Source organism: Macaca mulatta, chromosome 4, assembly GCF_049350105.2.
Source record: "Macaca mulatta isolate MMU2019108-1 chromosome 4, T2T-MMU8v2.0, whole genome shotgun sequence".
In the NCBI taxonomy this organism is placed as follows: domain Eukaryota; kingdom Metazoa; phylum Chordata; class Mammalia; order Primates; family Cercopithecidae; genus Macaca; species Macaca mulatta.
In genome coordinates, this window is record NC_133409.1 from 48,523,237 (window position 1) to 48,542,597 (window position 19,361).

General features: G+C 40.6%; 1 protein-coding gene and 1 long non-coding RNA gene across 12 annotated transcripts in view; both read left to right on the top strand.

Moving 5' to 3' along the window:
* Nucleotides 1-6,476, top strand: part of LOC144340291 (uncharacterized) — a 39,184-nt gene extending 32,708 nt beyond the window's left edge. The window contains exon 3 of the long non-coding RNA XR_013416229.1: nt 816-6,476. This is a non-coding gene — a long non-coding RNA (uncharacterized LOC144340291). The remainder of the gene's footprint in view (nt 1-815) is intronic.
* AIG1 (androgen induced 1) overlaps nt 1-19,361 on the top strand; it is a 276,425-nt gene that overhangs the window by 204,903 nt on the left and 52,161 nt on the right.

The window sequence follows — 19,361 nt, forward strand, 5'->3', positions numbered from 1 at the left end:
CCTGCTCACTTTTCCTCCCCTCAAAGTTACTTTTGCATTCTCTTTTGTCTGGTGTCCAGTAACTTGTGGGGCAGTGGGACCCAAATTGCATTTTAAGATCTTTTTTATGAGATGTTCTCAGCAGGCATCTTCAAGGCCCCAAGTTCTCTTTTTGTCCCCCACTGTGAAAAACTGATTGGCATCTGGTGATGGGCAAAGCACGGGTGCCTGGCGCTCGCAGGAAGCCCCGTAGGAGGTGCCCAGAGCCATGGTGGATGAAGTGTGGCCAAGCCAGCACAAGGTGGGGGAGCAGATGTCACCCGATTATGTTCCATTGAAATTCAAACAAAGCCCCAGATTCAGGATCATTTCCTTGAGACTCCCCAGTTGGAAACTGGCACCGAGCCAGAATCTCACAACAGCTGGTCTCCCCATGCTAGGATTTATGTGTCTTACCGAAAACTTTACCTGCATGTTATTGATTGGTTTCTGTAAAGCAATTAAACAATATTTTGAAGACCCAAAGCATACTGCTCTCTGCTGAAAATAAAAAGACCCTATATCACTGAACACGCCAGCAAGTCTTATTACAGGCTTGGGAACTCTGAGAAGAATGCGTTTTCCTTGAGGCTGTGTACTGATATTTGCAGCTTCGCAATGACAACACTCCACTCTTGTTAGGAGACCAAGCCCGCCCTTTGGAAATAAATTATATTATAAAATAAGCTTTCAAGGGGTACCAGCAGATGAGAAATCATGCTTATGTTTCTCGTCATCTAGTTTGTGTTGAGAAATCGGAGAGTCTTTCCAAAATCTCATTACTTGTTATCGTCCAGGTCATTTGCATTTATGCCCTTCTCCTTTCCTCCTGCAAAGGAAGATGAACTACAAGCTTGGCAGTTTCATTGTTCTGAATAGCGAGGAGGGAAAACCGACAAACAAAAGCCACTCCATTCTGCCCCACCTCCAAAGATACTGAAGTTGGTTGTGCTGAGCTGCAGGGGAAGATTGTAATTTTAAAATAAAAACTAGCATTTCTTTGTTAAATAATCGTCATGGAAGCGTTTATATTCTGATAATATTTGGCTAAATATGTATTCCTGATGTGAATCCAGGAACTCTGTTTTATGCATTGCCTTGATCCCTGGCTGCTGCTGCTATCTCAGTCACCTGATAAGGTCTCAGTCTTTCTCTCCTTCTCTTCCTTCCTCCCCCCTCTCTCTGCCCCTCTAGCTGCCTGGCGGTCCTCAACTCAGATTCTCAGACCTCACAGTGAGATTTTGGAGCTAACCCGCTCCATTAGAAACAAACAAAATAAATTGTTTCCATTCCCCAAAGGAATGTGCTAAAGCCTTTTTCCTCTTTAACATGGATGCAATTTAAGTTTGGCAAGAGCTGAACACCATATACCTCACTAGGAGGAGAAAGATTTCTGAGAGAGACCCTGATAGAAAGAACTAAACACCCCCTCATCCTTCCTGTGAACTTAAAGTGACAAAAAGTAACCTGGTAATGCCTTTGGTATCCACAGTGTTCTGCAAAATCCTCACTCATTCCCTCATTCCATAAACATGTATTAAGCACCTACTAACTGGAAACGCTGTGTGCACATTCCTTCCCAGCTGTTCCTTCAAGGTGCATTTCATTTGCCCAGTCTCTAGCCCCTACCATGCCACAGGCATTCAAATGTCATTCAGTGGCATTTCTTTTCGTTACTCTTGATTTAGAATCCTGCTTATCTGTAGTGTGTCACAGGTGATGATTTGGAGGGCAGTAAGAATAATATGGCCCAGAAGCTGGGCACGGTGGCTCACATCTGTAATCCCAGCACTTTGGGAGGCCGAGGCAGGTGGATTACAAGATCAGGAGTTCAAGACCAGCCTGGCCAACATGGTGAAACCCCATCTCTACTAGAATACAAAAATTAGCCGAGTGTGGTGGCAAGTGCCTGTAATCCCAGCTACTTGGGAGGCTGAGGCAGGAGAACCTGGGAGGCAGAGATTGCAGTGAGCCGAGATCATGCCATTGCACTCCAGCCTGGACAATAGAGTGAGACTCTGTCTCAAAAAATAATAAAAATAATAATATGGCCCATTCATTGCAGGTGTTAAATGGAAATTGCCTGAGATCAGCTGTCAAGGATTAATCAGGGATACTTACTGTATTATGTCCTTGAAACTAAGAGGGTAGACCCTAAGTGTTAACACACACACACACACACATAACTATGTGAGGTGTTGGATATATTAATTAACTTGATTGTGGTAATCATTTAACAATGTATCCATATATCAGAACCCCAAGTTGTACACTTTAAATATATACAATTTCTGTTTGTCAATTATAACCCAGTAAAACTAAAAAAAAAAAAAAATGGTCAGGAAGGGCTGGGCATGGTGGCTCACACCTACAATCCCAGTGCTTTGGGAGGCCAAGGCAAGAGGATCACTTGAGGGCAGGAGTTTGAGATCAGCTTGGGCAACATGATGAGACCTCATCTCTACAAAAAATAAAAAATAAATCAGCTGGGCATGGTGGAACACACTTGTAGTTTAGCCCTACACAGGAGGCTGAAGTGGAAGGATTGCTTAAGACCAGGATTTCAAGGCTGCTGTGAGCTATGATCACACCATGGCACTCCATTCTGGGTAAGAATTCATTAAGGACAATAATATGATCTAGAGCCAATTTAAGCAGAGCCAATGGAAGGACCTGACCTCAAAGAATATGCACATGAATCAGAAAAGAGACGCAGTCCTGCGTCTCTCTCTTTCTTTTCCTTTTCCTAATCCTCATCTCTGTTTGTAAAACATCTCCTGCTCAAGGACTTGAAGGATTTAAACATTTTTGTTCAAATTCTGGAAGCCATGGTGCTTCCCCCAGACTGAGGTGATTGCCAGTGAGGATCAGAACCCAGGTGAGTTGAGGCCAGAGGAAAGGGTCCTCTGAAGCCGTGTTGGAGAAGGGTTTGTTGGACTTCCCTTTATTACAAGAACACCTGATATTCTTCATGCATCCTAGCTTTTCCTAGTCATTCTTCATTCCTTGATCATATTCACCCACTTACCAAAACACTTACTGAATTGATTTTTACTTTTAGTGTGTTCTACTTTCATAATCCATAAGCTGTCTGTCCTCGTATAGCACAGCACACAGCTATTTTTATCATCCTCAACTCACTCAATTCCTAGCCCCAGTAATCCAGGAACTGGCCATTATATCTAGTTCATGCAACCCAAAAAGTTGCACATTCTGTACCTTTTGAACAGTCTTTCTCCCATCTTTTTCCCCTTCATCCTTTCTGATTCTTGGAACTGAAAAGATTCTCAAGGCTCCAACTTAGCCCTGCCCTCATCTTGATTCCTTCTTCAGTGACTACCAGATATCATAGACTTATGACTATCGAAGCAAGAAGAATACGGAGTCAGGGAGATATATTGGCTGGAGCAAGGGTTGAACCTGAAGACAAAAGCTGATGAGCAGTTTTTGAAGGTCCAGTCTCTGTTCATGAGGGAGGCTCCTGGTGAAGAGATAGAAATGCCACTCATCACTGTGTACACTGGGGACTTTTCCGTTTACCTGAGATAGTCACAGAATGGAAACCTGACTCCTCGGGGTCAACCAAATTTGGTACAGGGAAGGATCTGCAACTGTGTTTAAGCTTTAAAAATGTGCCTCTACCCAGAATTAGGCTGCAGAGGCTGATGAAAATGTCAGGTTTCTTTGATTTGGCTGAACTCTGTGAGCACAATGTTGTAATATTGTTGATCTCATGCTGATCTGAAGCTGGCCAAAATATATATCCATGATTAATTATAACAGAAATAGGGAGGGTTATGACTTGATATACACAGTTTGGGAAATAAAGCCATTTAAAATATTGGTCTGTGTGTGAAAATGACAAAACATAGGGCCATAAGGAGGAATAAAACCAAAGATTAGTTGTGTGATCTACATGTGGAGCTCAGAGCATGTTTCTTCCTCCGGCTCCCTTCCCTGGTGCTCTGCCTCACGAGGGAATAAGCACTTGATACTGTCTGTACGAATGGCATTGTTCCCTGAGCCTCAAGTCTACAGGAACCACAGCTAGATGGTCTAACATGTGCCTTATTCAGCTGAATAAGGTGTTGAATAGCTACAAATTGATAACAAGTTTTAAAGAGCATCAAGTGCCAACTATGCCCTGGCTAGTAAGAAAGCCAGTTATATGTCAAGGAGGCTTATTAGCTGTGCATGACCATATATAAAATTATAGGGGCTGACTTTATAGCACCCAAATTAAGTGGTGGTAAGGAATTTAATCATGTACTGACCAATTTCTTGTTTCATAAGAGCACTAAGTCCCCATAAATGCCGATGTCGGCAAATTCATAACCCTGCAGTGCAATTGTGGATTGTCAGAATCTGTTCATTGTAGATATTCCACCTATGGATTTTAAAATCAGAGGTTCAGACTAGCTGTATTATTTGGTGTGGTGTTAACCATGTTTGGTGGATGCCGGGATGTGCCACACAGGTCCCTTTTGGGGATCGGACTTACTTCCCCAGCAGGTGGGAGTGCCCTCAGTTTCAGCCCTCTGCTCTAAGCTGTCTCCAGAACTGCCCTCATGTGAAGACAGCAGCCTTACTAAGTTCAGACCACCTTCCTTGTGACAGCCCTCATCCCATAACTGGTCCATGCTGGGCTTTAAAGACCTGACCCACTTCCTCTGTTAGGGGCAACTCTGAAAGGCAGGGCCTTCACAACTTTGCAGCTCCTAGTAGGGTGGGCTCAGGCCCTTGTTCAGACTGCATCACAAGGCCACACCTTCCTTGCCTAGATCATACTTTCTTATTTTCCCTGGACAGGTGTTGGTCCTAGAACACTTCCCTAATAAACTTCTGCATGCTGATTTCCATCTCAGAATCTGCCACACAGGGAACCTGACCAGCAACAGTATGACAATCTGGATGACTTGAGTCAGAAGGTGATAAGTTAGAAATAAAGCACTGAAATTTAAAGGGCAAGCATGAGAATGACTCAAATGAAAAAGACAATATCAAGTGTTGACAAGGATACAGAATAAGTGGAACTCTCATACACTGCTGACGGGAGGGTAAATTGGTACAATAACTTTGGAAAACTCTTTGACACTGTCTGTTAAAGCTGAATATCAGTGATCATGTCCTATGAGCTAGCAGTTTCTCTCCTCAGTATATATGCCTAAGAAAAATGCAAACATGACCACCAAAAGAAGAATGCACACGAATGGGCATAGCAGCACTCTTCCCAAATGCACCAAACTGGAGAGAACCATAGTGTCATCAATAACAGAATGAATAAATACATCATATTGTATTCACACAACGGAGTACTGTGCAGCAATGAGAAGGAAAACTGCAGCTCCACAAGGCAATACAGATGAATATCACAAATGTAATATTGAGCAAAAGCAGTCAGACACAAAAGAAAACATAACATATGATTCCATTTATACAAATGTAAACATCGGCAAAACTGATTTATGGTATTTGAAGTCAGAATGGTGGTTGCCTTTGTGGAGATTCATTGTGACAAGAAGAAGTGTGAAGAGGACATTCTGGGAGGCTTGCAAAGCTGTTTTTGATCCAAGTGCTGGTTACTGGAGTGAGTTCACTTTAGGAACATTCATTGATTTTTCTGGACACTCACTTTGTGCACTTCTCTGGGATATGGTATAGTATTTAAACTCAGAGTTTATATAGTGAAGGAAGGAAAAGGAAGGGCAGATGTAAACCCTGGATACAAAAATGTGTCATCAAGGATATAGACAAAAATTCCCAAGATTCAAACAGGACTCCTACTGTCCAGTACTGCAGAGTCCTACAGATGACGAGCCAGAGGTCGAGAAGGGCTCCGATTGACTCAAAGTTACATAGCCAGCTAATGGTGAAAGACTTCCTGGCCCCATCCTTTCCCCCTCTTCCCACACTTAGCAGAGCCGGTGTGGTCACTAGAGTCTCCATTCATCTGAGCTCAACCTTGATCACAGAATCTTCCAGGCAGCCTAAGCAAGATTTGGAATGTACAGGGAAATATAACATGAGCAAAGACCTGCAAAGGGCATAGGAATTTGATGTAACAGAAATGTTATCCATTTCTTAGAGGACTTTCTCCGCCTATTACCTACTGCCTTCCCACCCACACTTCTGTAACTATCCCCATTGCTTTGTGTTGAAAATGTGTCATTTTCTTTTTGCAAAGCCAAAGACTATGGAGAAAAGGTTTTGAACTGTGAGCTAAATTGCCTTTTTCTCCATTGGCTTTTTCCTTTAATCTTTGGGAGAACTCTAGACTATACTGGGCTTTAAAGGCCCCTTTTGACAGCATTACCTTATGTCATGGAATCATTGTGAAAAAGAGCTAAGTTATAAATACTTTATATGTGTTTAAATAAAATAGCATTTATCTAAGAGCTTTAATTTCATTTAATAGGTGATAGAGATGACCTTGAAGATTAAAGCTGAAATATTCTTCATTCTTTAAGTGTGTTAATATGTGTGTGTGCACATTTGTGTGTGTGCACATGGGTGTGTGTGCTTGTGTGTGCATGAATGAGTGTATGTGTTTGCATGTGTGCAAATGCATGAATCTGTACTAGTATATTTGCATGTGTGTATGCATGGGTGTGTGTTTGTGTATACTGGCATGTGTGTTCGTGTGCATGGGTGTGTGCTTGTGTATGCTGGCATGTGTGTGTGCATATGCACAGGCACATTCTCTATTAATATGATGCCATTTGCAGGGTGCTTGCCACTCTCTTGAGACTCATGGTTCTCTGCTTTCGATTACACTCAGACTAGTCCAAAACCCCTCTGAACTAATTCTAATCAACTTGGAAGCCACCACACTCAGGCATGAGGCTGTCAAATGTGAGTGTTTGCAGATGTCAGTGCAGAGATGGCAGGAATCCAGGAGGACAGATCAAGGCTTAGTCACTGAAAAATACATGCCAGTGCATCCCAGCTCCAGAGCACCATCACAGCCCATAGGAAAAACGTGTCATGACAGTAAATCAATAACCCCTTGGAGATGATTCATTTCTGAAATATCCCTGATTAATTATGCCAGTGCATGCTTGGCAAGAGTACTTTGCTCCAGCATTAACCTAATGCTTTTTACATGAAGCAGGATTATAACTGGTTCTCATAAGTCAAATTTGACATTTTAAATCAGGCTTTAAAGGTTTGGGTTATAGATTTTATGATGTCTCCATGTCAAACATAATTGCTCTTATTGCTGCTAGTAGACGTTTGCCAATCAATCAAAATAACATTTATTTTCATCATAAACAAGGGTAAATTAAAACCATTTGAAATCATTGTATTTGAAAACTTAGTGAAGAAGCATCTTTAGTGTCATTGAAATTTGCTTCCTCACTGTGATACGGGAGCGTGATGAAATTATAAAAGTCGATGGAAATGTGTTACTATTTTCACTTCGAAAAATTAATGCCTCTACGTATTTTGTGAGTACACGGCTTAAGTTTGGTGGCTTATTCCCTTATGATTATGATTTGGGGCAAAATAGCTCCCTTTCTTAACATAATAGGAAATTATCGTTTTGTCCCGTAAAGATGAATGTATCTTTCAATTTATCTATAAATTGCATTCAGGAACTTATTTCTTATTCCTCTTAAATTGCAAGGATTTTTTTTTTCTAATGAAAGTCAATGGAAACAGAAGATTTGCTTAAGGGGAAGTCATACTAATAGGTTCCTTCAACAAAAGTTTAGCGTACAATGCTCAACTGGTTTGTTCCTTCTCCCTAAAGTACTTCCAATGCATCAGGATCACCTTCCCTCATGGTAATTATAGCATTATGTGGTATATTACTACACTTTCTATACCACATGTGTATACTATTTCTATAGGATTATACTGAGATAGATCTCAGTATAGTAATTAAGTTCCATCATGTAGGTATGCAGTGGGAACACGAAAAAGAGGAATTAACTCCCCCTAAGACAGAGCTGACCTTGTGGAATAGTGTATTAGTCAGAATAGGCTAACTTACCCAAAGATAGTAACTTCATTCTCTGTAGATTAACCCCACAAAGTTTCTCATTCACACAAAGTGTATTGTTATCCAGTTGACCCTCCAGAGCAGCTTTCTTCTAGGTGATTATGCAGACATCCAGAACTCTTCCATCTATGGTCTTAACGTGTGGCTCTCAAGTCACTATGGTAGAGAAGAGAGAGAGTGAACACACACTAGCTTTTAAATGCACTGACCTAGGAGTGTCCACATCCCTTCTGTTAATAATAGGCCCGTTGCCAGGACTAGAGCCTTCTGCAGCCCCGCCTAACTGAGGATGCATAAAAATGTGAGGCTGATTCTTTGATGGGAGGAATAGGACTCTGAGATATGTATATACCAAGGATAAAATCCCAAATATTAAGGGATTGCAGTCAGAAAGAAGAAGGTAAACAAAGACATGAAAGTTTGAGGTCTTTTAGTGGAACAATAACAGTTGCCAGTCCAGAGTGGTATAAGATTAATCTAGAAAAGTAGGTTGAATCACATAGTAAGGGCCTTTGAAGTCAATGCCAAGAAACTTGGACTTTACTTGAAGATAGTGGGAAGATTTTGGCCAGGCGCAGTGGCTCACACCTGTAATCCCAGCACTTTGGGAGGCCGAAGTGGGTGAATCATGAGGTGAGGAGTTCAAGACTAGCCTGACCAACATGGTGAAACCCCGTTTCTACTAAAAATACAAAAATTAGCCAGGCATAGTGGTGGGTGCCTGTTATCCCAGCTACTTGGGAGGCTGAGGCAGGAGAATTGCTTGAACCCGGGAGAGCGAGGTTGAAGTGAGATGGGATCACGCCATTGCACTCCAGTCTGGGCAACAGAGTGAGACTCCAACTCAAAAAAAAAAAAAAAAAAAAAAGGAAGATTTTTTTTTTAATTTATTTATTATTATTATACTTTAAGTTGTAAGGTACATGTGCATAACGTGCAGGTTTGTTACATATGTATACTTGTGCCTTGTTGGTGTGCTGCACCCATCAACTCGTCATTTACATCAGGTATAACTCCCAATGCAATCCCTCCCCCCTTCCCCCTCCCCATGATAGGCCCCGGTGTGTGATGTTCCCCTTCCTGAGTCCAAGTGATCTCATTGTTCAGTTCCCACCTTTAAGTGAGAACATGCGGTGTTTGGTTTTCTGTTCTTGTGAGTTTGCTAAGAATGATGGTTTCCAGCTGCATCCATGTCCCTACAAAGGACACAAACTCATCAAAAAAAAGGAAGATTTTAATGAAGAGAACCACATAGTCAGAATTGTCTTTTTAAAGCCATACTCTGACATTGGAGGATGCTGATATCTATGAATAAGTGGATTCTACTGAGAAAATATCTGAAAAGCAGGTGAATAATTTTAAAACCCTAGGTTATTGTTTTTCAAGGTTCTTTTTGTTAAATTTCAGAATGTTGTGAATGATGTTTCAGTTTTCTGTAGTTGCTCCCCAAACTTGTCACTTTTTTCATGATCTTTAAGAAAATACTTCCGTGCCTTAAATTTTACTGACTGCAGGACCACCTACTTGAGTTTCACTTTTCCCTTGCCGTCCACCTCTGCCGTGTCCCCCATTGCTCTCTCTTCTCCCATTCTTCACCTCACTCCCGAAAATGTTTCTGTATTAGTTCATTTTCATGCTGCTGATGAAGACATACCCAAGACTGGGTAATTTGTAAAGAAAAAGAGGTTTAATGGACTCACAGTTCCACATGACTACAGAGGCCTCACAATCATGGTGGAAGGCAAAAGGCATGTCTTACACGGTGGCAGCCAAGAGAGCATGAGAGCCAAGCAAAAGGGGAAACCCCTTATAAAACCATCAGATCTTGTGAGACTTATTCACTATCATGACAACAGTATAAAGGAAACCACCCCCATGATTCAGTTTTCTCCCACCAAGACTCTCCTACAACACGGGGCAATTATGGGAGCTACAATTCAGGATGAGATTTGGGTGAGGACACAGCCAAACCATATCAGTTTCCAAAATACTTTTAAGGAGAATAGGCCACCAAAAACACAAGAAAGGTAGCACAAATCTCAGAAAGAGAATGCCTCTCTGTGACAGTGGCTTGGAGTTACTCTCCCTTCTTCCCCTCTACCTCCATGAGGCCCTTGCTACCTATGCGATTTACCCTCCAACATGGGCATAAAGACTGACCTGTTGTCCCTCAGACCCCGGAATCTTAAGAAGCTGAATGATGGGATGACGAGATTATTTCAGGTTCCTTCTCCCAGACACAGCCATGACACAGTCAGCTCCCCTTCCCTCTTATGAGATCTTCCCCTGGCCATTCTTTTATCCTTCGGTTGTCCCAGTGCTCCATAGGCAGTGGAGCATCGGGAGCCAAATTGCCCAAGTCTGAGCACAAACTCACCACCTTCCAGTTGGATAAACTTGTGCAACTTTCTTAAGTTCTTGTGCCTCAGTCTCTGTAAAATGGAATTGATGATGATAACGACATATACCTTGAGGCATTATCTTGAGAATTAAATGAGCTTTAATCCATGTAAAGCTATTAGTACAGTTCCTGGCATGCAATAAATAGATCTCACAGAATAACTTCAATTATTTGCATGTGTTGTGTGATCCACTTCTACTCCAAGATCCTATACATTGCAACCCCAGTGAATGAGATCTTTTCCAAGGTGAGAGACTTTAAATTTTTATTCGCCTAATTGAGACACATTTCCTAGAACAACAGTCCATTGGAGGCAAGGATGACTGGTGCATAGTAGGAATATAGTATTTGTTGAATGAATGAATGAACTAACAAGCGTGGGAAGCAGCGTGTGTCAGTAAAAGAGCATGTTTTAGAGTCAGGAAGATCTGGAATCAAATATTGGCTACACCATTTATGAGTTCTACACTACCTTTGACAAGTGAACCCCTCTGTTCCTACATTTTGTCATGTATAAAATGAAGAAGATAACTACTGCATTAGGATTGTTGTGAGAATTAAATATGATAATAATGGAAAATGTCTAGTATAAACTCAGCATATATTAGGAACTCAGTAAATGGTAGCTATTATTATTGTTATTCCATATTTCTGCACATCCAGTTAATAATAGGGGAAGCAGCATAAACACAGAGGGATGAAAAAAAATATTTTCTTTGTTTACCTGTCAAATTGACATTTACAAAGTTAGACTAGCTTTCTTTTTGTTCTTTACCTTATGTTGTTTTCAGTACTGTAGAACTTATTAAAGTAAAGGAGAAAAAGAAGAGTAGAAAGGGGGAAATTGTAGGTGAGGAGGCTGCAGAGATGTGAGGAAGAGGTGTGAGGCTGAGAAGGTGGCCTAGAATAAAGTCATGGAAAGTCCCTTCCTTGAAAAGCCAGCAGAATAGAAGCCAGGCAGGAGAGAGGAGCGACTTGGCAGATAAATCTCTCCTCTTTTCACTCTCTTCTTCACCCTTTCTCCAGCTTAATCTTTCTACTATTAATATCCAAATTTGTTTCTCCTACTTCTCTAGATCTTAAACTCCATGGAAGATGTCTGAACCTATAGAGGAACGTCTGCTTCCTGCAGGGCAGACTTCAGCTCAAAACCCTCTAGGGTTTGGCAGACACCTCCCTCACCCTCACCCATGCAAACCCAGCTTTTCATCCTCTTTCACGTCTTGCAGTGGTAACAGTGCCCTTAGTGAACTGTGCTCTACCTTTACATACTTTTTCTTCTCCTTGGCCATGTGAATGAACACTTTCCTTTACCCTTTCTTCTGCTTGTCAACCCCTAGTCACACTTAAAAATTCAGTTCAAATGTCCACCATTATGTGAGGTCTTTCCTTGACATAACGAAGCTGAGCAAATTGCTCTGGCCTTTGTGCCATTGTTGACTGTCTGCAAGTCTGCATACGGCTCATCATAGTATAGTGGTTTGCTTGTTTGAGGGTATTCATTAGAGGTGCTATTCTGTGAGAACTACACATACTAATTGGGAAATCTTTGTAGAAGAAAGCAAACACTAGGTCACTTAAAAATGGGTGTTATATAGCATCCCACTTGCAAAAAGAATTCTTTAATTGGTGGCCCACAGGCTGCTGGGCTGAAAAGCAAAGAGAAAATACACACCACGCTGCAGCCTCCTGGTAATGCCATGGCCCCTTAGCACCTCCTAGGTGTCCTCATTAGGAGGATTCAGCAAGAGATAGTTACTGCCTCAAGTCATATTTAAAATCTTTAAATGCAAAAATAATAGCCCAGTAAAACGTGTCACTGTCCTAGTGTAATGGTTCCTATGACATATAGTTGCTCTTAATTGCAAAGATATGCATGTCTTTATTAAGTGTGCATCACTGTTTTATTTGGCGTAATTATTGAAACCATATCCTAAGAGTTGTTGGGGCTAATGTTAGAAGTGAGTAAATTCCAAATTTAGTCCTTAGCCTATAAAGAGTTTTGGAAGTGCCCAGAACATGCTGGCACTCAGTAAGTGTTGTTCTGTCTGAACCTGAGGTTTTCACCTTGGGTCACTGTTTCTAACCTGATTTTGAACATGAGGTTGTTCCGGTGTAAGAGCATCTCAGCCTGATTTGACAGCCGGCAGGAACAGGTATCCAACCTACGCCAAAAAGGCACAGTTTAAAAATACCCTGGCAGTTTCTGGAGAGAGATTGTATGCCATACTTATAGGCAGCACCAAACTAAAGCCAGCACCGGGCCCTGGGGAGAGGGAGACCCATGACAAGAGGAAGTTCTGTTTGACTTCTGGAGAAACAAAAAGTATAGTGGCTGAGACTGGCAGTTCCTCATCATTCAAAACACTATAGTATCTCTACTAGGAAGGGAGGGAGGGAGGGAGGAAGGGAGGAAGGGTGACAGAAATTGAGCTGACCAATTAGCAAAATTAATAATGATAGTTTCAAGATAAAACATTTTGTCAGATTTCCCAAGGTAAAAATTCGGGGGATTTTTTTGGAGCCCGCATCAGTTTTCTTTCCAAGCTACTTGGGATGTCATTTCTATCTCCCTTGAAGAGGGGAAACATCTCATCCAGCTAACACTGTACAGTGGCCCCAAGAGAATCATCCACGCTGATTCTCCTCATGCCCTCACTAATGCTGCGTTTTCCTGTATTCTTCAAACATTTGACTTATTTGGGAAGCCTAGAAGCTTTGCCAAAGATTGCGATCAGTCAGAGTTTGGTGATTTTTCTCAGTTTTGCGCATGTTCCCTTTCTGTTGTTTTAGATCATGTTTTACTAATGCAATGGGGCTTTATTTTCAAACCTGGAAATTTCCTCTTGCTTTATTTCAGGATAAAAATTTTCTCATTTTTAATACCCTTTTGTTCTATGCAGGGTGAGAGGAAACAGGAAAAAATAAACAAAATATTCAAGTTACAATCTAGAGTGCACACTTTTTGTATCTTAGGATAGTTTTTCATATTATTGTTATATATAATATAGCTGTAAACTTACTGGACCTTCCTTATCCCATCTTCGTAGGCAAGTCCAGTCACATCGCTGGCCCTGCCTGCAGTCTAGGTGCTCATAAGAATACAGGTGCACAGTAACACAAAGATATGTACATTGCAAAGATATGCATGTCTTTATTAAGTGTGCAACACACAGGCACATGCACACTGCCATCTTTTTATTTAAGATCCAAAGTTGTCATTGGGGTATTAGAAAACATGAAGGCAAGAATAAGCTCATCTAGCGATTTGATGCACACCTAACTGTGCAAACACTTCCAGAGGCCTGCCTGTATCCTACAGGTGCCAATAGTGCACGGGATTACCAGGTATTTTATGACCCAATGAGGTTGGCCACACCTCACGTTCAAAAGCTGGTTTTACTTCTGAGGAAGAAACGATTTTTGCCTGGTGTTCATATGATATGGGAGTAGTACCCTCCTATTAAAAAATATTTTGGAGAGAAGGAGAAAGACGAGAGAAATAGCAGTTGAACATAGTCTTCAAATATTGCCTATTAATTTTTCTGTTGTACACTCTGATTATAACCCTCAATTCTACAGATCTAAAATAATCTTGAGAGGCCCCCTAATTCATCCATCTGACTTGCCTGGATTTATACCATCGTGCAGCATAATTTTTGTCCTTCTATTAATCCACAGCGAAGGTTATTCCAAAACTTCTCTGTAGTTTATAGGTCACTCATTGCCATCACAGATAGTCCAAAATTTTCCCCAGGAGCCAGTCCAGATACTTCTTGTGTAATGTGAACTTTTTTCCTTTAATACCGTTACATTCTTCTGTCAGAACCTAAACTTCCAACTCATCCATCTTTCCAGTTTCCTGGTGAAGGGACATTTGATTCATAAATCAAATAATCTAGTAGTTAGAAGGTACAACTACAACTTATAAATAATCTATTCCAGTATACCCCAGTATGTAGACTGTATAGCTCTGGTGTTTTGCAAGGTAATTTATGTAGCACAGGGACCTGACATTGAATAATATTGAATTACATACTGAAAAGTTTATTCCCTCTGAATTATCTTTCAGTCCTTCTCATTCTGTTTAGGAGAGTCTCTCTTTTATGCCAGAATATCTTTTTTCTTTTCTTTTCTTTTCTTTTTTTTTGAGACTGAGTCTTGCTCTGTCACCCACGCTGGAGTACGATGGCACGATCTTGGCTCACTGCAACCTCTGCCTCCCAGATTCAAGTGATTCTCCTGCCTCAGCATCCCAACTAGCTAGGGTTACAGGTGCCTGCCACCACGACTGGCTAATTTTTGTATTTTTAGTAGAGACAGGATTTCACCATGTTGACCAGGCTGGTCTCGAACCCCTGACCTCAGGTGATCCACCCGCCTCAGCCTCCCAAACTGCTGGGATAACAGGCGTGAGCCATTGTGTCCAGCCTTACGCCAGTATATCTTTAATGCCCCTCTAGTATTTACTAACGTCCTCATTTAACACAGATAGGGCAGGCCTCAAAATAATCTAACAAATATTTACTAAGATTAATTCATTTTTATTGTATTTGGTTTTGTGGTTATCTTCTATTTATGGCAAATGATATTCCATTTATGAGAGTTTACATACAGTTTTTCTTTAAGTACATTTATTTAAGAAAAATGTGAATTGGTTGAGAACTTTAAAAAAAAAATCAAGTAGCATGAACAGGGCCACAGTGTGGCTTTTGTAGATTTTAAGCACTTTGTGTTAGTGAGTCCCTTCTTACATTCGTGTGTATGTGTGTAAGTATATGTATATGATGTTTTATGATGGCATTGGTATACAGATGAATATAATCTTCAACTCTGAAAGTTCATTTTTTCTTCTGATTCTAAAAGAAACTAAGACATTTTCATGGGCCCTGGCACTGTGTCTACTGTCCCTAAAGCATATGTGGGTCAGCTCTGGCATGTGTTATAGCAAAACTCCTTAGCTCTTCATGAGAAGCCTAATTTAATCCAACTACCTCATTTTACAAAGAATAATACTAAGCTTCACACACGTGTGAAAACCTGTGAGCAAGGACAAAATCAGAACTAGATCTCAGAGGCCAGCCTCCTAATCTTTCCACTTCATTACACTGCTGTCTTCGTTTGAGCCTCTTCTGCAAAAGCCCTTTTTCTTGTCCCGTCTGCTTCAGGGTCTTCACATCAGAATTAATCATGGGTCCTTGAGTGAATCCAGCCCCATCTCAGGTGTGAGGACTGCTCTGTGTGGAGGTGACACCCCCTTGTGGATCTCTTCTGCAGACAGACCTTTGACACGGGAGGCCCGTCGGTTCACAGCATCCATGGCAGTGGAGTGAGTTCACTCCGCTGCATCACGGGGGACCCACCAAGACCCCATTAAGAAAAACACAAATGATGCAACAAATCAGGATAGATTTAGGCTTGGTTTTTGGACACAATCTTCCAAATTATAGCTCCTCATTAAAACTAGCTAAAATGGATGATAGAGCTTGGGATAGGTTCACCACTGATATCCTAGACCAGTACTTTCTACGTTGGAGTTTATATGGAAGACCAAAGGTTTACTCCTTGGGCTGTCAATGCTTCATTTTACCTAGCCCTTCAAACAAGTCAAGCCTTGTTTTTAACTCAGCTCCTGGGGAATTGTTCTGTTGACAACGTACTGCAGAGAACAGTCCAAACAATTCTTAAGAGCCAAGAGCCATCTCTGGTGACCAGACTTTGTAACCTTCTCATTTATCCAAGATGGATCTACATCTACCTGAAAACACTATAAGTTGTAAATGGTATTTGTGTTTGGGGAAACAGAAACAGATCATGCTTCAGTTCACTTCCAGCCGTCTGTAAGTGTCATCATACCACTAGAAAGTTCTGACTTTCAAAAAGTAACAGATCCTGGTGAGGTTGCGAAGAAAAGGGAACACTTATACACTGTTGGTGGGAGTGTAATCCAGCCCATTGTCAAAAACAGCATGACAACTCCTCAAAGAGATAAAAGTAGAACTACCATTAGACCCAGCAATCCCATCACTGGGTACATACCCAGAAGAATAGAAATCATTCTACCATAAAGGTATATGCACACAAATGTTCATTGCAGCACCACTCACAATAGCAAAGACATGGAATCAACCTAAATGCCCATCAGTGACAGATTGGATAAAGAAAATGTGGTACTTGTATACCACAGAATACTATGCAGCCATAAAAAAGAATGAGATCACATCTTTTGCAGGAACATGGATGCAGCTGGAGACTGTTATCCTTAGTAAACTAATGCAGGAACAGAAAACCAAACACTGCATGTTCTCACTTATAAGTGGAAGCTAAATGATAAGAATTTATGAACATAAAGAAAGAAACAACAGACACTGGGGTCTACTTGAGGGGGGAGGTTGGGAGGAAGGAGAGGAGCAGAAAAGATAATGATTGGGTACTGGGCTTAAAACCTGGGTGATGAGATAGTATGTACAACGAACCCCCATGACGTGTGGTTACCTATATAACAAACCTTCACATGTACCCCCAAATCTAAAATAAAAGTTAAAAAAAGTTCTGACTCTATGCTAGCTAATGTTATTGTTTATTATTATTGATATGATAATGTACCACAGGAAAAACATTTTTAGCAAAAATCATTTTTTACAGTGAAGACCTTTTTATTTGTTTTGAGGCCCAACCAAAAACTAATTCCAATCTGTTGGGAGATAATGTAAGTGATCTGCAATTATGCACTCCTACAGGTTTATTGATTCAAACATTATTCAACTGTGATATCTTGTAAAAATATAATTCTAATGCAGAAAGAAAGAGCGTGAGATCTGGAGGCATACAGAACTGGTTTTCTTTTTTTTTTTTTTTTTTTTGAGACAGAGTCTCGCTCTGTCCCCCTGGCTGGAGTGCAGTGGCGCGATCTCGGCTCACTGCAAGCTCCGCCGCCCGGGTTCACGCCATTCTCCTGCCTCAGCTTCCTGAGTAGCTGGGACTACAGGTGCCCGCCACCGCGCCCGGCTAAGTTTTTGTAGTTTTAGTAGAGACGGGGTTTCACCGTGGTCTCGATCTCCTGACCTTGTGATCCGCCCGCCTCGGCCTCCCAAAGTGCTGAGATTACAGGCGTGAGCCACTGCGCCCGGCCCAGAACTGGTTTTCTATCCTACCTCTAGACCTACTAGCTCTGTGATCTTAGGCAAAATAATTAACCTTTCTGAGCCTTTTTTGCCCCATCTACGGAATAGAGTTGATAATATCCATATAGGATGTTGTTTTGAAGATTAAATTATGTGAAAAAACGTTGACTGAGTACCTCTCTTGTGCCATGCTCTTTTCTAAGTGCTGCAGATACCACAGTGAGCAAAATGTAAGAGTGCTGTTCTTATGCAGTGATGATTTTAACTGGAGTTAAATATTTCCCTTCTGGTTCTTAAGTCATTGAAGCAGAGTATTGCCTGAGAATGGATTGGAACTGGATTTCACGTACCTGTAGTTCTAAAATAATTATCTCTCTTGCTGCTATGGATTTTAAGTTATAACTCAACTGCTAAAGGTTACTTATTCAGCAGGACCATTCATAGTTTTTTACCATTCTTTTAGTTCACAAAACTTTAGTTAACTGTAAGGCAACGTTTATATTTGCAGCAAATATTTTACACTAATTTATGTTTGTTAATATATACTATGTATAAATAAGCATAACTTACATTATACATTTCTAGAGAGGGAGATCCACAGTCTTTAGTGCATGAAAATTCCAAATAATAAGCTGTTACCTTGACATAGAAAAACCTACTAAGATTTGTCACTGGACAAACCTGCACATACGCAGCTAGCCACAAAAAGATCTTTTGTCTGTGGTTATGTCACTGATGGGACAAGTTGCTCCTGTTTAGTGGTGATGACGCCAATGATGAAGTGATCTAGAAAGATATTCCTTTTTCAAATTGATTTTCTTCCTGGAATGATTACAGTACATGCTGATTTTCCCAGATACATCTGATCATCAGCAACTATCAGATGTCCTATCTGGAAGATAGGCATACATTTTATCACTTTCCTTGATAAAATAATGACAACTGAATAAGCATATTCTGATTGGTTATTTATACAACCAATATTTATTTATTAAAAAATGGAGGATTTTCTACTTTATTTGGAGCAATGAATGAAGGGTAGAACTTAAGAAATGTATTAATATCAGTGATCCAAAAGTAATGTCATTGTCATTTATAACCCACACAGGCCCTCAGGGTCAGCATTATCATCAGTATAAAGGTTTGATCTGCAGGTATTTTTCTTCTGTGTAAGATTTGATAAGACATAGCCTTATTGCCAGGTGTACATTTGAATTTTACATGAATGCACCATTGTAAAACTACTGTTGCCATCTCAAACTGTTGGCGACATTCCAGGCGGATGTCATCTGAGGTAACTATAATGAAAAATCAATCAATCTTTAAAATGCATACTGTCTCTGTATTAGCACACATATACATTGGCTCGCATGACTTTCTTCAGAGCTAATTATATTGTTTTTAAAAAATAGTAATGAAGAAGATAAAAGATAAATATAAAGCTACCCAACTGTGGAATCACTCACCTGATTTTCTCAGAATGCCACACTCTAATTACTAATATATTGGCAGTCAGCACAGTTATCTAAAGGAGAATGTTTAAGGCAAAGATTGTCCACTGTTTAATATTTCTTAAAAATCATGCCTTTCTATTTTTTTCTAAGAATATAAACAACAGGTTGCTCCAAAGATATTCATTTAGATATCCCCAACATGCCTTTTGCCTGCCAAGGCCCACTTGCCACCTGGTTCCATTTTACTAAAATACTTATTAGACTTTGAAAATCATAATATTCAATTTCCTGCCTTTGCCTTGAATACACAAATAATACAGGAAGAGCAAGGCAACGATTCTTTCACGGCTGTTTAGGAA